General features: G+C 39.0%; 1 protein-coding gene across 5 annotated transcripts in view; it reads left to right on the forward strand.

Moving 5' to 3' along the window:
- The first annotated feature begins 6,067 nt into the window (after window positions 1–6,067).
- Window positions 6,068–23,168, forward strand: part of HUWE1 (HECT, UBA and WWE domain containing E3 ubiquitin protein ligase 1) — a 155,656-nt gene continuing 138,555 nt past the window's right edge. The window contains exons 1-3 of one of the 5 annotated variants that reach the window (XM_069463120.1): window positions 6,068–6,136; window positions 6,352–6,450; window positions 12,151–12,287. The gene's annotated coding sequence lies outside the window, so the exon portion shown is untranslated. Of the gene's footprint in view, window positions 6,137–6,351; window positions 6,451–8,555; window positions 8,783–12,150; window positions 12,288–23,168 lie in introns of those variants that run through there. The other 4 variants (XM_069463116.1, XM_069463115.1, XM_069463118.1 and 1 more) reach the window with 4 other exon arrangements.

Raw genomic sequence — 23,168 nt, forward strand, 5'->3', positions numbered from 1 at the left:
TTTATTAAGTAGAGAATAGGGAGAAAATGGTAGAATAGAAAAATAAATCCAAGAAATAGTTTTTTGAAAATATAAATAAAATACAGAAACCTCTAGAGAGTCTAATTAAATGAGAAAGAGAAATGCATTAAAAAATAAGATGGTTTGATTGATGGACAGAGGGATAGAGGACAGATATGTGATAAAGCAGGTATAGCAAACCATGGTAAAAATCTACGTGGTGGGTATGAAGGTGTAAAATTCTTTCAACTCTGTTGTTTGTTTGAAAATGTTCATAATAAAATAGATAAAAATCTCTTATCATCCACAACATTAGTTTTGGAAACATTGCACTAGAAGTTTCATTCAAAATAGGACAAAGACAAAGATGCCAATTGTTGCCTCTACTGTTGAACATTTTTCTAGAAGTTCAACAAAACATGTCAAGTAAATGCATGCAAGAATTATAAGTATAATAAGAGAGGAAATCATTATTTGCAGATATCATTATTCACCTGGAAAACCAAAGAGAATGAATAGAAAAACTACTAGAACTGATAAGGAAGGTAAGTAGGGTGGCCAATTACAAAAAGATTTCCCCCTATATACAAAAAATACTTAGGCTACTTCTAAGTTGGGGTGATGGTGTGGAGAAGGGTGGCAAAAAGCAGCTTTATTGTTTTGTTCTATGTACAGTACTTCTGTGATGTTTGAATCTTTTACAACCAGAATGTATTCATGTAGTTGTTAGAAAATGAGAAAATAAAACTGTGGTAGGCAGAATCCTAAAATGCCCCCACCAAGATTTCTTGCCCTAATTTTGAGGATGGTGAATGTGAGGAGATATCATGCCTGTGATTATGTTACATTACCTGACAAAAGAGATTTTGCAGATGTAACTAAGGTAACTAATCAGTTTGCTTTAAAATATGATAATTATTCTGGATTGTCCCAACGGTCCTAATCTAATCACATGGAGCCTTTTAGAAGCTAAGAGTTTTCTCGGGTTAGTGGCAGAAGTCAGAGAGATTTGAAGCAAGAGAAGGATTCAATGTGCCATTGATAGCTTGAAGATGGAAGGGGCCATGTGAGGAAAAATGTCAGTGGCCTCTAGAAGCTGAAAGCAGCCCCCTATCCAACAGCCAAAAAGAAATGAGGAACTTCAGTCCTACAACAGCAAGGAACTAAATTCTACCAAAAACCTGAATGAGCTTGGAAGTCGATTCTTCCCCAGAGCCTCCAGATAAAAGCCTAGTTTGGTAACAACTTGATTTTAGCATTGTGAGACCTCCAAGCATAGAACTAAACCAAGAACTGTGAAATAATAAATGGGTGTTGTTTTAAGCTGCCAAATTTGTTATCCAACAATAGAAAACATACAAAATACATTACATCAGCAAAACAATGAGATGTGTAGCCCATCAAATTTCCAAAGGTTCAAAATGACCCAGTCATGTAGTGGGATAGGGAAATGACACACCCATACACCCCATGGGAATGTAAATTGATAAAAATCATTCTCGAAGTAAACTGGGCAATACCTATCAACCCCTCTCCAAATGTGTATATGTTTCAACTTATTGAAATGTATTGTTAAATAATCATACTGGTGGTAAGCAAAGATTTTTCTAAATTCCTTCACAGAGCTGCTTGTAACAGTGCACAATTAGAAACAACATAAATGTATGGCATCAGAAGATTGGTTTGCCAAATATAATATCCTACATCCGTTTGATGAACCAAATATACAATCAAAAGCCCAATAAGAATTTTTATAGAACTTAAAAAGCTAATTTAAAATTTCATATGGAAAAAAATGCCTGAGAATAGTCAAGAAATTTTGGGGAAATGAAACAGAGGCATGCCCTGGAATATGAAAATATAATTTAAAACTTAAGTACTTAAAATAGTTTAGTATTAGTGTTGGTATGGATTTTAGGATTATTGAATAGATTATTTACATTCAAACCCACATATATATTTGGTTTTTGATAAGGGAAAGAATGTTCAATAAATGTTTAAGGCCCTATGAAAACTACTAAGTAATTGGTATTACAATCGAATAATATTTATCAATTACAGATAATATTGTAAGAAGATTTACTGACTTAGAAAAATTTCACCAAAATAATTCCAAATGAATTAAAGAGCTAAACATAAAAAATTCTAAAATATTATCAGGAACTAGGGGACAATGTTTCTAATCTTGGAGTAGAAAGGCCTTCTTATGCAAGATTCAAAATGTAAAGTTGGCTTTCAGGCTGTGGGTTGGGAGCAGTAGGGATGGGGAGAGGAGCAATGTTGATCAAAGTATACAAAGTTTATGTCACCTGGAGAAATAAACTTTAGTAATATATTGCACTGTATGGTGATCACAGTTAATAATAATGTATTATATTAATATATTTCAAAATTGCTAAAAGAAAAGATTTTTAATGGTCTCGCCAAAAAAGAAAATGATCATTTGGTGAGGTGATGAATATGTTAATCAGCTTGACTGAATTTTTCTGCCACATATACGTAGGTCAAAACATCACATTTTACCCCATAAATATATACTATTATTTTTCAATTAAAAATAAATGAATAAAAAAGAAAAAAAAACAAAATAAAGTCATAAAAGAAACTATTGATAAATTTGAATACATCAATATTTAAAATATCTGTACCCCCAAAGAACCTATAAACAAAATTTAAAAATAAGCAAAAGTCTGCAAAAAAGTTTCCTACACATATCACAAACATTTATATCCACACTACATAATTCAATAAACAATCCAATTGGAAGATAGATAAAAGATATGAACATGCAAGTCACAAAATAAGCAAATGACCAACAAACATAAGAAAATATTCCTTAACCTAGCTAATAATAAGAGAAATGTAAATAATGAGACATTTTTCACCTATCATATTGGCAAAATATTAAAATGATTGGTTAATATCCAGTGTGGGTAAGAATTTAGAGAAATGGTTATTCTTATTTACTGCTGGTGGAGGTGTAAACTGTCTTTCTACATGGTAATTTGGCATTATGTATTAAAATCTCAAAATGTGCTGCCTTTGATCCAGCAATTTCACTTCTCCATATTTATCTTACAAAAATAATTTAGCATATGCACCAAAAAGCATATAAAATGAATTAATCATTAATCACTGCAGCACTATTAGTAAAGAAAAAGCACTGTAATAGTAAAAGATTGAAAACAACATGTTTATCAATAAGTGAATGATTAACTATAGTACACTCATTCAATGGAATACTATGTAGTAGATAAGATGAATGAGGTAGATTTATACACACCGACATGAAAAGATTTTCAAACTACATTAAGTGCATAAAGCAATTAACATAACAAAACATAAAATAGGATGCTATTTATATTTTTAAAATGAACAAAAGAAAGCAAAGCTATGCATTTCTAGTATGTATATGAATGTAAGGGGAACTTTAAATTTATCCTTGCTGAGTGTTTACAATAATGTATTCATATGTAATTAGAAACCAATTTTATAATGAAAAAACAAAGCTGGGAAGTTAATTATATGCTAAAGAAAGGAATGCTTCATGTTGTGATTAGAATGTTATTGACAAATATTTAATGACATGACAAATATAATAACATGCTATAATATTCTTGTTTACAACTATAAATACATATATAATGCATAGAAAAAGGTTGAGAGAACATAAAACCAAAATGTTAATAGTGGTCTTCACTGGGTGGTGAAATTACAAGTTTTTTTCTTTATGCTTTCACATATTTTGTGAATAGCCTACAATCAGAGAAGTGAAAATAATGTTATGCGTGTGCGCATGCATAGGAGGGACAGTATTGGTTGGAATTAGGACCAGCGAAGGTGTGGAGTTAGCAAAAGAACTAGAAGCTGCTGAAGATTGAAATTAAAACTAGGGCTGTGGGGTATGTGAGATTTTATAATTAGAGGTGGGGAACTTAGACTTTTATGTGTCCTAGGAGCTACCAGTAGAAAGGTAGGGGTTAGGCCGGGTGCAGTGGCTCACACCTGTAATCCTAGCACCCTGGGAGGCCGAGGCGGGAGGATCACTTGAGATCAGGAGTTCGAGACCAGCTGAGCAAGAGTGAGACCCCGTCTCTACTAAAAATAGAAAAAATTAGCCAGTCAACTAAAAATAGGAACAAAAAATTAGCTGGGCATGGTGGCTCACGCCTGTAGTCCCAGCTACTCAGAAGGCTGAGGCAGAAGTATTGCTTGAGCCCAGGAGTTTGAGGTTGCTGTGAGCGAGGCTGATGCCACGGCACTCACTCTAGCCTGGGCAACAAAGCGAGACTGTCTCAAAAAAAAAAAAAAAAGGTAGGGATTAGAATTAGGAGTAGAGACCATGGATTATTAGAAGTAAAGCAGATACTGTGAGAGACTGGAATTAGAATACAAGGGTTTATTAAACTGAATTTTTTTTAAAACTATAATAGCAGTATTGGTGAGGGTATGAGACTATTAGAATAAACTGGAATTCTATATTTCTGGTGAGACTGTATATTGTTACAACTATTCTGGAGAACTTCTTTTGTGTTTTGGGGAGATGTGACTTTTTTTTTTTTTTTTTTTTTTTTGAGATAGAGTCTTGCTTTGTTGCCCAGGGGCCTATCTTTGGGATAGGCCAAAATCTATCTTTGGGATAGATTTTTTTCAATAAGTATGTTTACAATGCTATTTTTAATGAGTGAATGTTATTCCATTGTGAAACTATTTAACCAAGACCTTATGTTTAGGTCTTTTTTATTATGGGAAATACATACTGTAAGGCTGGTGGCGGGCACCCCTCCCTTCCCTAATGAAAAAAAGAAGAAGCCCACGAGATCTGCTGAAAACAATGTCTGCAAGGCCCAGCTAAGTTAAAGAATAGCCACACCTGGATGGTTACCCTGATAAAGGTCTCGGTTCCTGGAATCTATACATACCACTAGCCCCTGCTAGTTCTCAATACTCACCCTAAAACCATAACGGAAAATTCCTAACTCTACGTGCCACAACTCTTCGCGCCAGAAACCCCCATACCCCATCCCTAAAAACATATATAAGCCCACTCAAAACTTCTGGGCGGTGAGACTTCTCCGGCCCCTCTCTCCCGAGACCCCTCTCTTGGGACCCGTTACCCTTGCCCAGGAGCGCTCAAACAAAGCCTCGTTGCTTACCCCTTTCAACTCTGCTCGTCTTTCTTTCTCTGGCACCAAAGGGGCCTCTGTACATCTCCTGAGATTGTATACAAAATTTTATGTGTACATATACGGAGGGGGGAGGGAATGGATCCATTCAGCAGATACTCAATTCCAGGCATGAAACACTGCTCTGGAGAGTTGGAATTAGAACTGGAGGGTATAATCAGTTTTTATTTCCTCTATGTCTCAAGAGTTCTTTGGATAGTGCTTGTCTTTATACTTTAAAAAACAAATTAATACATACTTTTTGTTAAAAATTGAAACCTTATCGAAGTAGCTAGAGTTGCAAGTCAAAGCCCCCCCTCTCCTCTCACCTTCCAATCTCATTCCGCACCCCAGAGGAAGCATGGTTAATGGGGGAATCTCCTGCCAGATCCTTTTTATTCCTATGCATTTACAGATGCAGATCCTCATAGGATCGCATTGACATCCCAAATAATAAAAGGAGCAGAAGAAAGAGAATGTTTATTGAGGGCTTACTATGTGCCTTAAGTGTTTTACGGGTTTGCCCATGTGAACTCACGGTGGTGGTCAGTGCCCTCGCGGTCTCCCGCCCTCAGCACTGTGTCCCGGCTTGCCCTCTTGTCCCCCACCCCCCATTCTTCACAAGGCAGCTGGAGAGGTCATTAATTTTTAAACGTAAATCAAATCAAATCGTGTCCCAGTCCGCAGCTTCTACCTTGCCTCGAATCAAACCGCAATTCCTTAGCGACCCTACTATCCTCTATGGTTGCGTTTACTGGGCCGTTCGGGGGACCCGGCTTCACCGCGGAGGGAGTGCCCTCCCAAGGGGCAGGGGCGGGGTTTCTTGTGCGGTGGGTGGAGCCTCAAATCGAGTGTGAGCTGAGCTGGAGGGGGATGGTTTTCGACTGAGGGCGAACGAGGGGAGCAGGGCTGAAGCAGGGCCGCGGACCCCCGCACGCTCCTGCGGGCCCCGCGGAGCCACTGCGGCCGAGGTGAGCGTCTATCCCCGGGTTTGGGGGCGGGCTCTGTTTGCTCGGCAGTCCTCGGCTCCTCGCGGGGGTTTTAGGGGGAGTACCCACGGGACCCTACGCGGAGACGCGGAGGCGCGGAGGTGGCGGCCTTGGGGAGCCTGCGGGAAAGGCTGGTGAAGGGGCCGGGCGGCCTGCCACAACCCTCCCTGAACCCCGCCTCCTCTCCCCTCCCCCAGGCCTCGGCCAGCGCCAGCTGAGAGCTAGCCGCATCTTCGGGGGCAGCGGGGCTGCGGCCGGCAGCGCGGCGAGAGAGCGGCCGACAGTGGGGATGCGAGGTACTGGCATTAGCCATGGCCAAGTGGCCATAAGGAGGGAGTAGAGGCCGGGCCTTTGGCGTTTCTCTCACGGGTCCGAGGAAGGCGGCCTCGGAGGGAGAGGGAAGGTGAGGGGCGGGCAGGCAGGCAGGCTGGCTTCGCGGGTAACTACTAGGCGTCGTATGTATATGTTTTGGTATCTGAATGGTAGTGTACACACACACGCACATATTCATTTCGGCTAATTGCTGTTTAAAATTTTCACAGTATGTCTTGTAGATCTTCCTATATCAAGGGTATCCAGATTTATGTCAGTTTTTAAACAGCTGCATTGTATGATTGTACTACAGTTTAACCCTTTCCCGATATCTATAGCTTGTTTCCCTTGAGGGGGGAGGGGGCTATTACAAGCAATGCCATAATGAATGGGTTTGTGTATATGTTTCGTGCACATGTATGAGTATTTCTGTAGGAGAAATTCTTAGAAGAGTAATCGCTGGGTCAAGACGTATATGCATTTTGAATTTTGATAGATTTGTCCAAATTGCCTTCCCAAAAAGCTATAATTTACACTCCCCAGTGTTGTGCGAGAGTGCCTATTTTTCCAGTTGTGCCAACACGTCTTATCAATCTTTGTAATTTTAGCCAATTTAAAGACAAAAAATCGTATGTCATTATTTTCATTTGCATTTTTCTGGTTACTAGTGAAACTAAACATATTTTTATTTGTCCGATTACAAAAGTAAATAGGCAAATATCTTACTATCTATAAGCAATAAGCATTTTGAAAATTTAATACTAAAAAAAAAGCGTTTGCAATAGCAAGAAAAACGAATAAAAATACCTAGAAGTAAACTATAAAACTTCATAGAGGAATATAATAAAAGAACGTTTGCAAAAATGGAGAAGGGATACCATGCTTCTGGAGAAGAAGGCTCAATTTTGTAGTGATGTCCGTTTTTCTTATATTGATTTATACAATTGATGCAATTTCAATAAATATACCAAGTTTTTGGAACTTAATATGATTCTAAAGTTCATCCGGGAAAAAATGGCTAAGGATAACCAAAAAAAAAATATTTTAAAAGATAAGTAAAGATAGAGGTATTTGTACTACTAGGTATTAAAATGTACTCTAAGGGAACAATATTTAAATTAGAATGGACAGAACAATGCATTAGAATGTAAAAGCCCACAAATCGAGCCAGATTGGATCCCAAGATTTATTGGAGAAACATTGTTGGCTAGACGTGGAAAAACTGCCATATTAAAAGCTTCAGGCACTCACACACCGCCCCCCCCAGCTTGAATTTTCCTTTGAGGGAAGACTCCTTTGTTTGGAGAAAACCACTTTATTGGATCTTTTTGGTTATGCTAAGATAAAGCTTCAGTAGTTAAAATTGGTGGCTTTAGAGCTAGAACTAACGATATGAGCTTTTAGTGAGATTAAGATGGATTCAGGTTAGCCTGCAGTGCGGAGATGGAAGGAGTCTGGATATTATAGGTCTTTCAAATTTTTTTATATCTAATGGGCAAAAAATGTTATGTCATTGTTTTCATTTGCATTTGCGTGCTTATTGTGTGATTGAACGTCTTTTATGTGTTACTCCAGGATAATATGTTATTCCTGGAGGCAGGTAACAATGGGGGACCCTTTCCTCCCCTTCCAGAAAGGAGTTTGGCTAATTGGTACAGCCCTGCCCGGAAGCGTGAGAATAAACAGGTTGACTTTTTAAATTTTCCTCAAGCACTAGGCTCTAGACACCTAGATCGGGGGCGGAGGCAGTTTTCAGGACATGGCCGAGATTTGGCGCTGAGCTGTGTCATCGCGAGGTTTAGCAGCCAGCTCCGCAGTGGGTCGGAAACCTCGTGGTAGGCGAGATCCCTGCAGGACGGGAGGTTCCTCCCTTCCCCGGAAAAACTCCCAGTCATTTTCACGAAGCCCCGCCTCTCTCCTTTTTAGGAGTGTGTACCAGGTCTCGCGAGATCTCAGTTTTCCTAAAGGCAAGGCGCGGGCGGCATCCTGCGGTGAATTTCGAAGGTCTCGCCGAGGCTAAAACATAATATCGCGATAGTTCTCAGCGCATGCGGGAGCCGGCGGCAGCAGATTGGCTCCGCCTCTCGGTGCTTCGTGAGATTGTGCGTCATTTGCTTTTCGCTTCGCGTAGGGCTAGAGCGGAGCATAGTGACTTCGGCTTTGGGGGGAGGAGGGGTCTGGGAAGGGCTGGGCTCAGGCTTTTCCCGTCCGGTAGAGGTTCTCGCGGTATCGCGCGGAGGCGGCAGCGGTTCGGCTACTGACTACAGTAGCTGTGGAGGTGGCGGCAACGTCTTCGGCTCGTGCTGTTCTTAGCCGGTGAGTTCTCGCGGGAACGGAGCTACGTCCTCGTGGGATCCGTTGGCGGTGGCGGAGGTAGCTCGGGGGTGGGGGGGGAGTGACTAGGGTCGGTCCGCCTGCTGTTAAGATGGCGGCGGAGGCTGATGTCTGTCCGGCCAGGACCCGGGACTGAGGTGTTGGCTATCCGCGTTTTGATGCCACTCAGGTACCTGACGTTAAGGAGGTGACGATTGGCGAAACGCTAAGGTGCCGGTAAACCGGACCTGAGACGAAGACCACCCTGTTTCTAGTCCGTGGAGGCGACACCATTTCCCGGGCCTCAGCCGCGTGTGGGCCTGTCTTTGCCCCACCATTGATCGATGCCTGTGTTGCCGCCGCCGCAGTGGGCGGTTTGGGAAGGGAGGGAGGGTAGTCTGTATTTTGTTGGGGAGTGGAGTTGGGGGTTAGATTGGACAGTGAGAGAGAGGGGACCTACCAACGACGGCTGGTCCCCTTCCCCCTACTTTTTTTTCTTGCAGGCCCGCCTTCGTTCTCAGCTCCTGCGACGACCCAGATGAATCCCCTAGTTTTTCTTGAGATGAGGTCTACTTCCCCAGCTCCCATGGTCTTTGAGCTAAGGTTTAGGGATCAAGCCATAGTGTCTCTGACATACTCCCCCCCTCCTTTAATTCTATTGTCCCATCTGATCTTACTTTTTTACGTGGATAGTTGAGGTTCATATTTAAGGGGGGGGGGGCAAAGCTTTTCCCTTTCATCCCTTTCCCAGTCCGTCTAATTTGGAGCTTAGCCCGAGTCCCCTAGCCCATCCCGTCTCCTTCCATTGGTCCCCTTGGCGCAGGCGTTGAATATAGCCTGTCCTGTTCCCTGCATTTATTCCATCTTTGTGGATGGAACCATGGTAGCCTCCTTTTCTTCAGGTCATCACGTCTGTATGACCCTTATCGGGGGCACAGGGCACTGATTTCTTCAATTCTGCATGCTGCTAGACCACTCTAAGGCAAAACTATGAATGAGTCTGTGGTTGGATGATTATAGTCTTCGTGGCTTCTTCGTTTGCAGCTCTCAGCCTTCCCTTTTTCATAATCCGCCCCCCAAAGGCTGTTGAGAATAACCCTCCAGTAAACCAACAACTTTTTGTCCTCCATCCCATTCCCCCTGATAATCTGGAAACCGGTCCTTTTCCCTAATTGGCTCTGAGTTTCTGTAGCCTCTTGGTCTTTGGACATGTATTTTTGCTGCTAACCACCTCTTACGTGCTTCTCACTTCTTAATCCTCCTATCCCCCCCCCATGCTCTTTTTGTGGGAGCTGAATCCCCTCGAGTGAAGGTAGCCTCCTGTCAGGCTCCACTACATTTTCCCCTCCTCCATGTGCTAGAAAATAGCATTGATAGATTATGTCCTTCCCCTCAATCATTGCACTGTTCTAATTTATTTCCTCTTCCCCCCATGCCATCATTACTATAGGCAGTTAATTCCCAGTCATTTGTTTCCTTTGTAGGAGGAAGATTTGTAGATAACATATTCAACATTGGATTGTTTTAGCACCAATGTTGCATAGATTGAGGAGACATCAACATTCCCCGGTGATGGGAGGCAGCCTGATATGGTGGAAATACTGTGTGCTTTGGGGTCACATTGAACTTTGTGGTGACATCAAACTTTGTGACCTTGGGCAAATTACTTTTCAGATTCTCAATTTCTTCATCTATAATGGAGATAGTTGTGTTTATATTAAAGGGTTATTGCAAGACTTAGAAAATTTGTAAAGTGCTAGGCACACAATAAGTTATGATTAGATTTTCTTAGTGTAAGAATACATTGGTAGAAGCATCTCTGTCATATGCTAGTTTTATGATCTGGGAAATAAGAGATTTTTGTTTCTTTAACTAAATTTTTGGTGTATTTGTGGGTCAGATCTGTCATTTTTGTATTCCCCCCCCCTCATAGGCCATGATGTTTGAATGTGATTCCTCTTCTTTGTTTCCTTCTACTAGTCTAGGAATTTCAGTGCAAAATCATTATCTTGAAATGAACACCAGCCATAATGCTCCTGTTAAGAACCACACCCAGGTGTTCTACCTTTTGGAAGGGGTGCCTCAACCCTTGTGCACTCATTCTTTCCACTCCTTCACAGGCAGCCTGGCCTCTCATTCACCCTATGAAAGTAATGAAATTTCATACCATGCATTTCACAGTGGTAAAGGGGACTTCTGCTGAGTAGTTTTCAAGTGTTGATGCTGCTTTCCCCCTACCTCATTTATTTGGTCCTTAGATCAGTGTGGGGATCCTCTATTTGGCATCTTACCAGAGCATAATAATTCTTATCTGAAAGATCATTTGAAATATCAAGCTTTTTTTCCAAAGTGAATTACTGCTTGTTCTTTATTACACAACCTCCTGTTGTGTTTTTGCTATTTTATATTTTCTAACATACTTATTAAATAGAAGTGACCATATATGATTTGGAGATAAGTTTTCCTTACTGTTAATATTTTGATTAGACCAATGTTAAAATGAGTGCTTTTTTTCCTGCTTACCTTGTCTCAGTGATGGAGGTTAAAGTGGTAACATGGTGATAAAAATTTATTAGGATTGAAAATTTACAATGATTAACCATCCAATAATTATATGTGAGCTCTGGTTTTGAGCTTCAGGGTTTGCTTTATTTAGTTCGAAGTTCTTTGGAGGTAATAGAAATTCCCCCTTTCTCATTGGAGAACAGGAAATAACTTTTTGTTTTGAGATTTTGCCTTGGTGCATTTTACTAAGGGTTAAACAGTGATCACAAATTAACTAAACCTCAATTTGACTCTTGTCATTCAGCATTAGAATAAATCTGGGAATGATAATCTAGATATGACCTAAAAGTTTAATTCTAGGTAAATTTCTGAAAAGAGAGGAAGGAGTGGCAATATCAAACAAAAACTTTGAGGTTCAATGGTGAAGTTCAGCCTAAGTTTCCAGGGTGTTTATCATTTGTCTCCCAGTATAGCCAAAAAACATGTATGAAGGTGAAGAATAATTTTTATGTGTACATATTTTTTCACAAAAATAATAAATTAAAAATTTCCTTTGTATTAGTTTATAATGAGGATATAAAATTGTCTATAAAACAAACACTATCTCCTATAATTTCATTTGAGTGGAGAACAGAGTTGACTTTTCAGGGTTGTTGTCGGAGTGTCAAGTATAGTTATAGCTATTGGTTCTGAATTCTTAAGTTACTGTTCAAAGCAGGTCTTAAAAAATGCAAATCGATATGTGAAGGCTTTTGCTTCAGAAATAATAACTGTGATTTATGTTTGAACATTGATAGAATGGTTAACCCCCCACACTCTATTAAATGTGTTGTGTATCTCTCCCCCCACACCACCTTTTTTTGCAGGTCCTCCAGTAGCTTGACCTGAGTGGGTTAGTGCTCCAGAGGAACCAGCAGACCAACTTGGTCAGGAAGGTTCAGGAAGCTGTTGGAGCAGTGTTGGGATTTCCCACCAGGATGAGTATGACAGGCTGTGATTTTAGGTTAGTTTTTGTAGATCTTTGGGGGTAGTATTTGTATTTTACTTCCTGGAATGGAGATAGTGAGGGTGTATGTATTTCTATTCTATGATTGAGCTATTTTTGTTTTTTTCTATTGTCTGGATCTGATGAATGTAGCACTGGTTGCTTCTTGTATTTTACATGGAGCTCATTACTGAATTAAATGGAACTGTTTAATGCTGTCTGTACATGATTTTTTAAATCACCCTAAGCATCATTCAGAAAATAAAATTGCAAGATTATATGTCTCATTCTTTTTTAAAGAGTTAATATGAAAATTTTCAAACATACACAAATTGAATGATACAGTGATTCCCTCCCATGTACCATCACCAGCTTTAACAGCATCAACTTGCAATTATTTTGTTTCATCTATATTTCTATCCACTGATGCCCCCAGTGGCTTAATTTTGAAGTAAATCCCTACTGTCATATTTTTATTTGTAAAATATTTGTTTGTCTCTCTAAAAGCAAGGGTTCTTTAAACCTAAACTCAAAACCATTATCACAACTGAAAAAATTAACGATGATTTCTTTAATATCAAATATAAAACTGGTATTCAAATTTCCCTGATTTTCTCAGTTTTGTTTTCTTTTCTATAGTTTTAATCAGGATCCAGAGAAAGTCCATTTATCGAAAAGGGTTGATACAACTCTTAAATCCATTTTAATCTGCAGATTCTGTCCCTTTTGGTTTTTTCTTCTGAGTTATTTATTGAAGAAATTGTCCTATAGGGTTTCCCCCTCACATGGGGATTATAACCCAGTAGTAGTGCTCACCCATTCTTGCTAAATTAAAGAGTCTGGAGGATCCATTATAGTTGAACAATGGCAGTAATCTCCTGTATCCCTGTTGGAGTTGATACTGCTGGCCTAGGCACTATCCTAAAATAACTAGTCATGGATTCCTTTTTCTGTGGCAAAGTCTGATTTGATACCTGACTTCAGTTCCATGTCTTGGCCCTGCTTACTGCTCCACATGAAAAGTAGGACTCCTGGTGGAAGAAGCTAATGTTTCCTAGATAATGACCTGATTGTGCCTTTGGGGTTTTTCATGCATGGTTTCAATTTCCTTAGGTGATTCAGTTATTTTTGTACTACTTATAATGTTGCTTTTTATTCTTTTGATGTTGGTATTTCAGCTGCTCTGACCCATAACTTCTAAGCTATTAAGACCTAGTAATGAGTTCCTCTGGCAATCATACTGTTCTTGAAATGGCAGTATTAAAACAACAGTTTTTGAGAGCTTCCACTTATGTCCTGATTTTCAGCTATTATACATGACCTTAGTTTTCCTATTGTTTTTCATTTTATTTGATCTCAAAATGATGTTTTCCCCAGCATAAAAAGTCCTTTAAATTGTTCATTTCTTTTCTTGTGCAATATTGGCCATTCTAAGATCTGCTCTGAGAATGGATTTTGAACACATAGGCTCCAGCCAGGTTTGACTTAGGCACAGATGGGTGCAGAGCAAGGCTGCTTTTGCCTACCTTTAAAATAAGAGTAATTTCAAGTTGAAGCAGCAAAAAGGGTAGAGGTCATCATGGATGAAAGTTTTTGAGGTGTTTAGATGAAATATGATTGTGAATCACTGGTGCCATGGATCATGAATTCAGACCTTTCAATTCTTTGTTTATTAATGGAGAAATAAATCACTAGTTGCAAATTGACTAAATATTAAAGAAGAGATTTCTTGGAATTGCAGTAAGTTCATGAAGTCAACAAAAATAAATTAGAGCACATTAGATATAGTGATGTGTTTACCCCTGAGTTTTCTGTAGTTGGGAAGTTTGAACAAAAGCACTTAAACCTGATCCTGAGTCTGTGAAACTAGGATAACTGTAGATTATTGGTACAGAACTTTGCATTCCAATATTTGAATTTTTCCCACAGTTCTTAACAGCTGCAAGTTCACAATGAAAATGCTGGGGTTTTTTTTTTTTCTTTTGTTGTGTGTTTTCAACCATGAATTCAAAGTGTTATTGAAATGCCAAACTTGGTTGCTTTGAAAATATTTGCCCTTCATTCGGTACCTTTCCTGGAGTAAGATTAAGTTGTCAAAATCTTTTGTGTAGCTGTAACCATATTGGGCTGCTACAGTGATCTATCTATAAGGTTGATAGTCTCGAGCACTTAGGCTCCTTGGTGTTTTGTTGTATTGTTCTCTGACTCCTCCTTCAATAACTGGTTACCAGATGTTTATATATGTTAATGTCAGGGATAATTCAGCTCTTAAGATTCTTTGGAAGCCCTCTCATTTGATGTGTCATAGGGGTTGAGTTACTAAAACTTGATGTACTTGTTGGCCAGCTTGGTTTTCTGGTTATAGAAATGCTTTCAGATAGTGAAGGAGTGGCTCTCTGAGTAAAACAACTGTATAGGTTTTGTTCGGGCTGTTAACCTGAACATTTTCAACTTCAAGTTCTCTTAAAAAGTTTTTAATCATTTGGCTTTAAAAATTGCAGTTGGTGACATAGATTGAGCCCAGAATGTGATTTTACAGAAAGTTGGAATTTAATTTCTTACGAATGTATCACTAAATAGAGATTGGGATTGTAGGTCTGATTCAATCTGGATTGCTGATTGAACTAAATGAATGTTAAAATTCTTCTTCAACCCCAAGATACTGATTGTATAATCTTAGGTGTTGAAAGAAAGCAGTTTTTCCTTTGCAATAGTTAGTAAGTGGTGACTAAAAGGGACTAAGAGTAGGGAGATAAATTATTCTGGAATGACCTTTTACTATAATCATTTAGATTTAAAAGATTGGTGAGTCTGAACATACTGTCGTGAATTTATGTACCACTTTTAGCACAACCTAGGTTTTAACTCCTTATAATTAGATTTCAGAGATAATTGCTCTAGCAATGTTTGGGTATATTGCATTTGGTGGCTGCTCATGTTTTGGAATGATTTTGGAAGATTGCTTTGATGGGTACAATATTTGCTACGATTATTGTCTTACTTCCCTGTCTTTTATAGTGAAGCATGTTTCTCCTAGTTTTTGATTTTGATTTTTACTCCCACTCTTCTTTATTACTGTATATTTTTTCGTTTTTATTTTTTTGCTTCTAGAAACTTATTAGAAGTGAATATTACTGAGTTCTGCCAATTGAGTTCTTACAGGTGGAAAGACCTTTCAGCACAGTGATTAAGAACAGGGACTCTTGGAGCCAGACTCACTGATTTCAAGTTCTGACTCCATTTCTTACCACTGGTAAGTGGTAAAGAATATCACCTGGAAACTCTTTGGAAATGCAAAACCTGCAGCCCCTCCCAGACCTACAGAATGGTCTGGGAGAAGACACTGGAAGAAGACAGTCGTTGGCACAGAATGTTAACTATTTTTTTTTGGACTCTACTTTCCCAATCTCTGAGTAAAACACTTCCCTCTTAGTACTGTTTAGTACTGCCCTCAGCTGGAAGCAATTTTGAGATCCTCCATTGCAGTCATTCTCAAAATGTTGTCCCCAGATCAGTGTTCCTCTCTATTTCCTGCAAATTGGCAGCTGGACCCAGAGGCTTGATAAACTTCAGGTTTATTCCTTTTGGCAAGTATATTGGTAGGGGTGTGTTCATTCACAACATTCATTATGTTATGTCTTGAATTTTTTTTGGATCCATTAATTCATTGGTGGCTCCAAAATGGTTATGTTTTAATGCTGTCATTTTTTTCATCTATTAACTGGAATAATTTTATATGTTTCCCCCCATCATTTATCTGGTTACTCAGTGATACATTTTATATGGGAGGGCCAGGATAAATACTCAATTTTTTAAAAACATAGCTTTCAAGATAATGAATTGGTTCCCTGTCATCCTCAAAAGGTTACGTGTATATGTGTATGTGTATGTGTAAGTATGTATTCATGGATGTAAACATTTGGTGGATTTAAATAAATTGTAGTTCTGACCCTCAGTGAAGTTCAGATGGTCCCACTTTTGGCTGTTAGGGCTGCCTGTCTTAAAGTTGACTCTTGGTTGTTTTATTTATTTTTTGTTGTTGTTGTTGTTGTTGTTGTTTTTTGAGACAGGGTCTTGCTCTGTCTCCCTGGGCTAGAGTGCAGTGGCATCGTTATAGCTTGCTGCAGCCTAAAACTCCTGGGCTCAAGCAGTCCTCCTGCCTCAGCCTCCCGAGTAGCTGGAACTACAGGTGCACACCACCATGCCTGGCTAATTTTTCCATTTTTTGTAGAAACAGGGTCTCGCTCTTTCTCAGGCTGATCTCCAGCTCCTGGGCTCAAGCGATCCTCCCGCCTCAGCCTTTCAGAGTGCTAGGATTACAGACATGAGCCACCACACTGGCCTTGATTGTTCTTGATAGGATCTCTAGTATCTGGTGGTCAGCTTCCTTGCTGTCTGGTATGTCAAGATGTTCTAGGCTCATTCTTGTGCTTTTCTGCCTCAGACCTGGAATTAGCTTATGAGATTAAGATAAAGGTGAAGTCAGAGGACATTCCCTCTTTTGCCATGGGTAGCTTTGAACCCAGTTCTACTTTTCTCTTTCCACTTAACCTCCCCAGGCTGCTCTTCATTCATCCCTACCTTTTTATTAGAATTTAGGGAGAAAGGTTTGAGATGCCTTGATAATAGTAGAAAGAGCATGGAGCCCAGGCAGTTTTGGGTTTGGGGGCTGGCTACTTACTAGTTGTACCAGTTTGGGCAAGCTAACCTATCAGTTGTTTCATCTGGGGAAATGGCTTATTCATATGGTTACTGGAATTAAATGAGAAAATGTAAGGTGTTAGTACACTGTAGATGATCAATAGGTAGTAATTTATTTAATGTACTATTTTACTTAACCCCTGCAACAGCTCAGGGGTGGGCAGTCAGGGTGGTGAATTGATGGCTGGTTAGCAAAACATATCTGGATCCTTTAGGTCTGTGTGGGATCATCAGTGGTGGGGATGGATAGGGTTTGTTCTTTGGTCATTTTGGGTCTGAGACTTTGGCCAGTGATAACTGAATGTTCCACCAGAGTAGTTTTTCACTTTGCAAAGTCTTAGGAGTCACATTCATATCCTCTGAAGGATCCTACCCAATATGGTGGTGATGTATATATTGGTTACTTTGATCTCTCTCCATCTACACAGCCCCCTAGTGTTCAAGGTTCTTCTGTTCAGGGTTCTGATGTAACCTTAGTAACCCACAATGAGTCTTCCTAATAGTCATCAGTGTCATCACTGTTACATACTTGAGTAGCACCATATATAGGACGTAAGAAAAGAGGTAAATATCCCTTTTAACATTATATGTAATGTCTAAAATACAATGTGTGGCACATAGTAAGTACTCAATAAATGGAAACTGTTATTCAACTTCTAAATTAATATTACATCTTCTTTTTCTTTCTTACATCTTACCTCTTTTCATTCAGTTCAATAAGCATTTACTGAGTGTTTCTGAGTACAGGAGTAAGGGACATAAAATGAATGAGACTTGGTCTCTGCCCTTGAGAAACTGACAGTCTACTTAAGGACTGTGAGATCATGTTTAAAGTTCCTTAGCCTTTTCCTTTGTGTTATCATTTCTTCCCCTGTGCTGTCCACGCATGATATAGCCTGTCTATTGTTTCTGAAAGCGCTCCTAATTCTGCGTGCCTCCCCAGCCTTTGAGACTGCTGATATGTGAGAAAGCCTACAATTGTCTTCTATGAATACTGGGTAATATCAAGAAAAAACCTTTGGGCCAGGATTGGATTTCAAAGTGGTATATGTGGTTGATACTATAGTACCAGTTTATGGTCTTTAGATGGACCTACACCTGGTCTCCTGCCTCTGTCCTGTTGCTTTCACTGCCTTCCTTCCACCTTCTTTCCCCCTCCCTCCCCTTTACCTTCCCCTTAAAATGTTTGCTACATAAAATACAGGCTCCTATACCCAGTTCAATACCAGATGAATCAGGTATATAAAGAGACAGCTGTACTTCATATAAACTAGGATGTGAGTGGGCCTAGGGTGTATCACCAAATTTCCATTCTTATCTATAAAATGGTCATCAAAAAGCCTACTTCATAGGTTGCTGTGAGCATTGAAGTGAGATAATATATTTAAAAATGTTTAAATTATAGAGTCCTCCACAAAGATAAGGCCATTATAATTTATGTAAAATAAGTACTTAATAGCTATGTTACTTGGGGCAAATTACCTCATCAGTGAGCCAGTTTCCTCATCCTTTAAATGAGGATGATGATATCTCATTAATTCAGCAAATATTTATTGAGGACATACACATTGCTGCCACATACTGGGAATACAAAGATAAGCAATTGGAGAATGGAGGATAGTGTGGTCTACTTAGGGGAAGGAGACCTGAAAATCACACTCAACGGGATCAGTATAATAATATGAGGAATGAACAAAATGTGCTGTGGCGGTTTACAAGAGGGTAGCAGGGGGCAGGCGCGGTGGCTCACGCCTGTAATCCTAGCACTCTGGGAGGCCGAGGCAGTTGGATCATTTGAGCTCAGGAGTTCGAGACCAGCCTGAGCAAGAGACCCCGTCTCTACTAAAAATAGAAAGAAATTATATGGACAGCTAAAATATATATATAGAAAAAATTAGCTGGGCATGGTGGTGCGCGTCTGTAGTCCCAGCTACTTGGGAGGTTGAGGCAGGAGGATCGCTTGAGCCCAGGAGTCTGAGGTTGCTGTGAGCTAGGCTGATGCCACGGCACTCTAGCTTGGGCAACAGAGTGAGACACTGTCTCAAAAAAAAAAGAGGGTATCAGGGAATGTCACACAGAATTTTGTTAAGAGTTAAGCAAGATAATACTTCATGAACTCAAAAATGCTATGCAAAGTCAGTTAAACGTATTCCAAATGAATCAATAGGCTCAACCATTATTTCATTTCTTCACGGACTTATACTTTAGATGCATTTATTTCTTTGAGTTAGATTTTATGACCTCCTTAAGGGTGTTATGTATATATGTATATATGTTATGTATATAATAGAGTACTCCTGAAAGTAATGCTTTTGTCTAAGGGTTCTTTTCATCCATTGTATCATCATTTTCTAGTTTCAATCACTAAACTAATTCAGGAAAAACTAGAAAATGTGTGCATATTTGGGGGGATATTCATAATCCCACCACAATATTTAATCACCATTAACATTTCAGTATAGTCTCATCTTAATGATAAGGGTAATGTTTAAAGAATAAGGAAAGACAGCTCAGTAGAAAATTAGGGACAGACTGTTTTCAGAATAGGAAACTAAAAATATCCAATAACAAGAGAAGATACTCAAACTAAGAAATGTAAATTAAAATGAAGCTGTTTTAAATCATTACATTGGCAGAAAGTAACTTAATACTATTGAGTCATGGCAAAAGGTATGGGGAAGAGTTGGGTCTTATGTTTTTAAAAAAAACTAGAGCAAACTGGTAAGTTTATTTGGGAGATACGGTCATGGAGAACTTTAGCTTTTTCTGGAATGTTTACATTTCTATTTCTGAGAAATTTAAAATATACTAAAAAATACAGAGAATAATACAACAAAAACCCCCATCCCTACCTCCCCTTCAGAATTGACCATTTGTAACATTTATTTTTGCCTCAGTCTTTTTGCTGGGGGCAGGGGTAATACAGGTTGAGCATCCCCAATCGAAAATTTGAAATGCTTCAAAATCCAAAACTTTGAGCACAGACATGACAGCATGAGTGGAAAATTCCACATATAAATATTTAACACAAACTTTGTTCCATGCACAGAATTATTAAAAATATCTTCAGGATATGAATTTCGTGTTTAGCCTTGGATCCCATCCTCAAGATACCTCATTATATATATGCAGATATTCCAAAATAAAAAAAAAAGTCTGAAATCTGAAGAACTTCTGGTCCCAAGCATTTTAGATAAGAGATATTCAACCTGTATAGGTAAAGGGGAAATACTTTTTTTTTTTTTTTTTTTTTTTTTTGAGACAGAGTCTCACTCTGTTGCCCAGGCTAGAGTGAGTGCCGTGGCGTCAGCCTAGCTCACAGCAACCTCAAACTCCTGAGCTCAGGCGATCCTCCTGTCTCAGCCTCCCGAGTAGCTGGGACTACAGGCATGCGCCACCATGCCCGGCTAATTTTTTTCTATATATATATTTTAGCTGTCCATATAATTTCTTTCTATTTTTAGTAGAGATGGGGTCTCGCTCTTGCTCAGGCTGGTCTCGAACTCCTGAGCTCAAACGATCCGCCCACCTCGGCCTCCCAGGGAAATACTTTTTTAATACCCAACATTTCCTTCCTCCCTGCAGTCAGTACCATGAATTGCTTGAACTTTTATAGTTTGAGTATGGTATAAATTACTCATGTAAGTAAAAATACAAAAACTATGTGATGGCCACACAAAAATCTGTTATTAATATTAAATTTGTATACTACTTTGGAGTTTTTAAATTCATTTAGTAAGAATGCTTTGGGAATGGGACTTTTTTGTGTCACTTGCTCATTTTATTGTAATTCTTGTTTGAAAACACTTTCCTGACTTTGTTTTTAAATAACGTTCTTCATGATATGGAATTAAGTATGGCTTATTATTGAAAAAATACAGATAAGCATACAAATCTCCTGAAATCCCATAACTCAGAGATAAACACTATTAACATTTTGGTGTGCTTTTTTCTTCCAAGGCTTTTCTTTATTCCCGTGTACCCTTAATACTATATTCTTTTTTTTTTTTCAGAAATATTCTTTTTAAAAATGTTACTGCCTCCCTTCCAGCTTAAGAAAAATTTCAAACATAAAAATACTGAAAGAATAGCACAATGAACATCTGTATACCACCAGATAGATTCAACAATTAAGATTTTGCCATATTAGATTTATATGTACATGTATGTGTTGAATTTTTCTGAAGTGTGTCAAGTAAGGATGACACTTCATCTTTAAATCCTTTAGCATATGCCTTAAGAATAAGGGCATCTCCTAAAAAACCACAGTGCCATTTTCACATCTAGGGAATTTGTTGCCTAGTTAGATTAATATTATCTACTATCCAATTCATATTTACATTTCCTCAGTTGTCCCCAAAATGTCCTTTTAGCAGTTTTCTCCAAACCAGTGTAGCAATGGTGTTTTTAAATTTGCCATTCCCACTTACTTCTATAGCATTTTTAATGGCTGCATTGTATTCTGCATGATATTCATAATTTATTTCCAGTTCTTTATGTTCATATATTTAAGTCCCTGTTTCTCATGATCTAAAACAATACTACTTAGTATACAGTAAGCATTTGATAACTAAGTGTTGAATGAAGGAAAGAAGCATAGGTACGTCCTAATAGATAAATCTTCTTGACATCTATGTTTATTTCCTTAAATTTCTATACTTGGAATGCAGAACTTTAAGGCTTTTGATATTTATTGCCAAATTGCCTTTTAGAAAGACTATCCTACATTTTTCACTGTGGTATGTTTAGTATATGCTCCATGATTTACAATATTATAACACCTCGGGATAAGCCTTGATAAATTAGTATCGCAGGAGATTATAAAGCTGGATATAGCCAGCCCAGTATAGTTGTCACAATAGCTCCACTCGTACATCTGCTGCCATTTTTTCCAAGAGATGACCTTGACTCCTCCGGCCTGGAGTGTTTGCAGTCTGTTAACCCAGTCCAAAGTCCATGTCCTTGCCCCTCAGATTTCCTCAAATATCTTGGTATAGGAAGTATAGTTTCAAGAGATGGAGATATAACTTAAAAACAACCTTTTATATACAGGATTTTAGAATTTTTGCTTTTAAAAAGTAAAAGCAGACTTTGGTGGCCTTCAAATCTCTTTGGATGAATTCAGATCTCTCCTTCTAGCCTACACATTAGCAACAGCTTTAAAATGGTAGTCTTCTCCATGTCCAACAGAAAAGCTAGGTGAGAACCTATATTTAATATCCATATCAAATTCCTTATTTTGTAGGCCCAGATGTAGGGAGGGATAATGACTTGTCCATGGTAACATGGCTCAATAGTGGTGGAGTTGGGCATTCAACCCAGGTTAACTAGTGCAGTATTGTTTCTACTATGCTGTATCTTTCCTTAAACCCTATCTCTCTCTAAATATGGCACCAAATGTCATCCATAGGAGTGCAGAATAAGTAGCCGTCTTCCTTTAAGAAACTTACCCCCCAAACGGGAAAAATTTTAAAAAGAGTATAGAAAGTTAATGTGAGAAAGGCCAAAATCCAAAGAAAGCTGTTTCTTTGCCCTTTTGACCATGGTTACTACTTTCTAACATGAGGTCAATTTGGAGCTCTTTGATGGGAAAATTCAGTTTGGCTGTGTGTTTTTATGTATGTGTGTGTATGTGTATAGTAGATCGAACTGAATTTCTTTTTTTTTTGAGACAGAGTCTCACTCTGTTGCCCAGGCTAGAGTGAGTGCCATGGCGTTAGCCTAGCTCACAGCAACCTCAAACTCCTGAGCTCAAGCGATCCTCCTGTCTCAGCCTCCCGAGTAGCTGGGACTACAGGCATGCACCACCATGCCCGGCTAATTTTTTCTATATATATTTTTAGCTGTCCATATAATTTTTTTCTATTTTTAGTAGAGATGGGGTCTCGCTCTTGCTCAGGCTGGTCTCGAACTCCTGAGCTCAAACGATCCGCCCACCTCGGCCTCCCAGAGTGCTAGGATTACAGGCGTGAGCCACCGCGCCCGGCCTGAATTTCTTTTATAAAACTTTCAAGGTAAAGTTATGTTTTCTTTTTTTGTATGTGGGTTCAAATAAAACTTTATTTACAGAAACAGGAAGTGGGCTGGATTTGTTTCATAACTGGCCATAGTTTTCCAATCTGATATATTATAAAGTGATGTTTTCTAAGCCCATCTTATTTTCTCTTCCTTTTCAACTTTTAAATTATAAAGGTAACA

Source organism: Eulemur rufifrons, chromosome 30 (assembly GCF_041146395.1).
Source record: "Eulemur rufifrons isolate Redbay chromosome 30, OSU_ERuf_1, whole genome shotgun sequence".
NCBI lineage: Eukaryota > Metazoa > Chordata > Mammalia > Primates > Lemuridae > Eulemur > Eulemur rufifrons.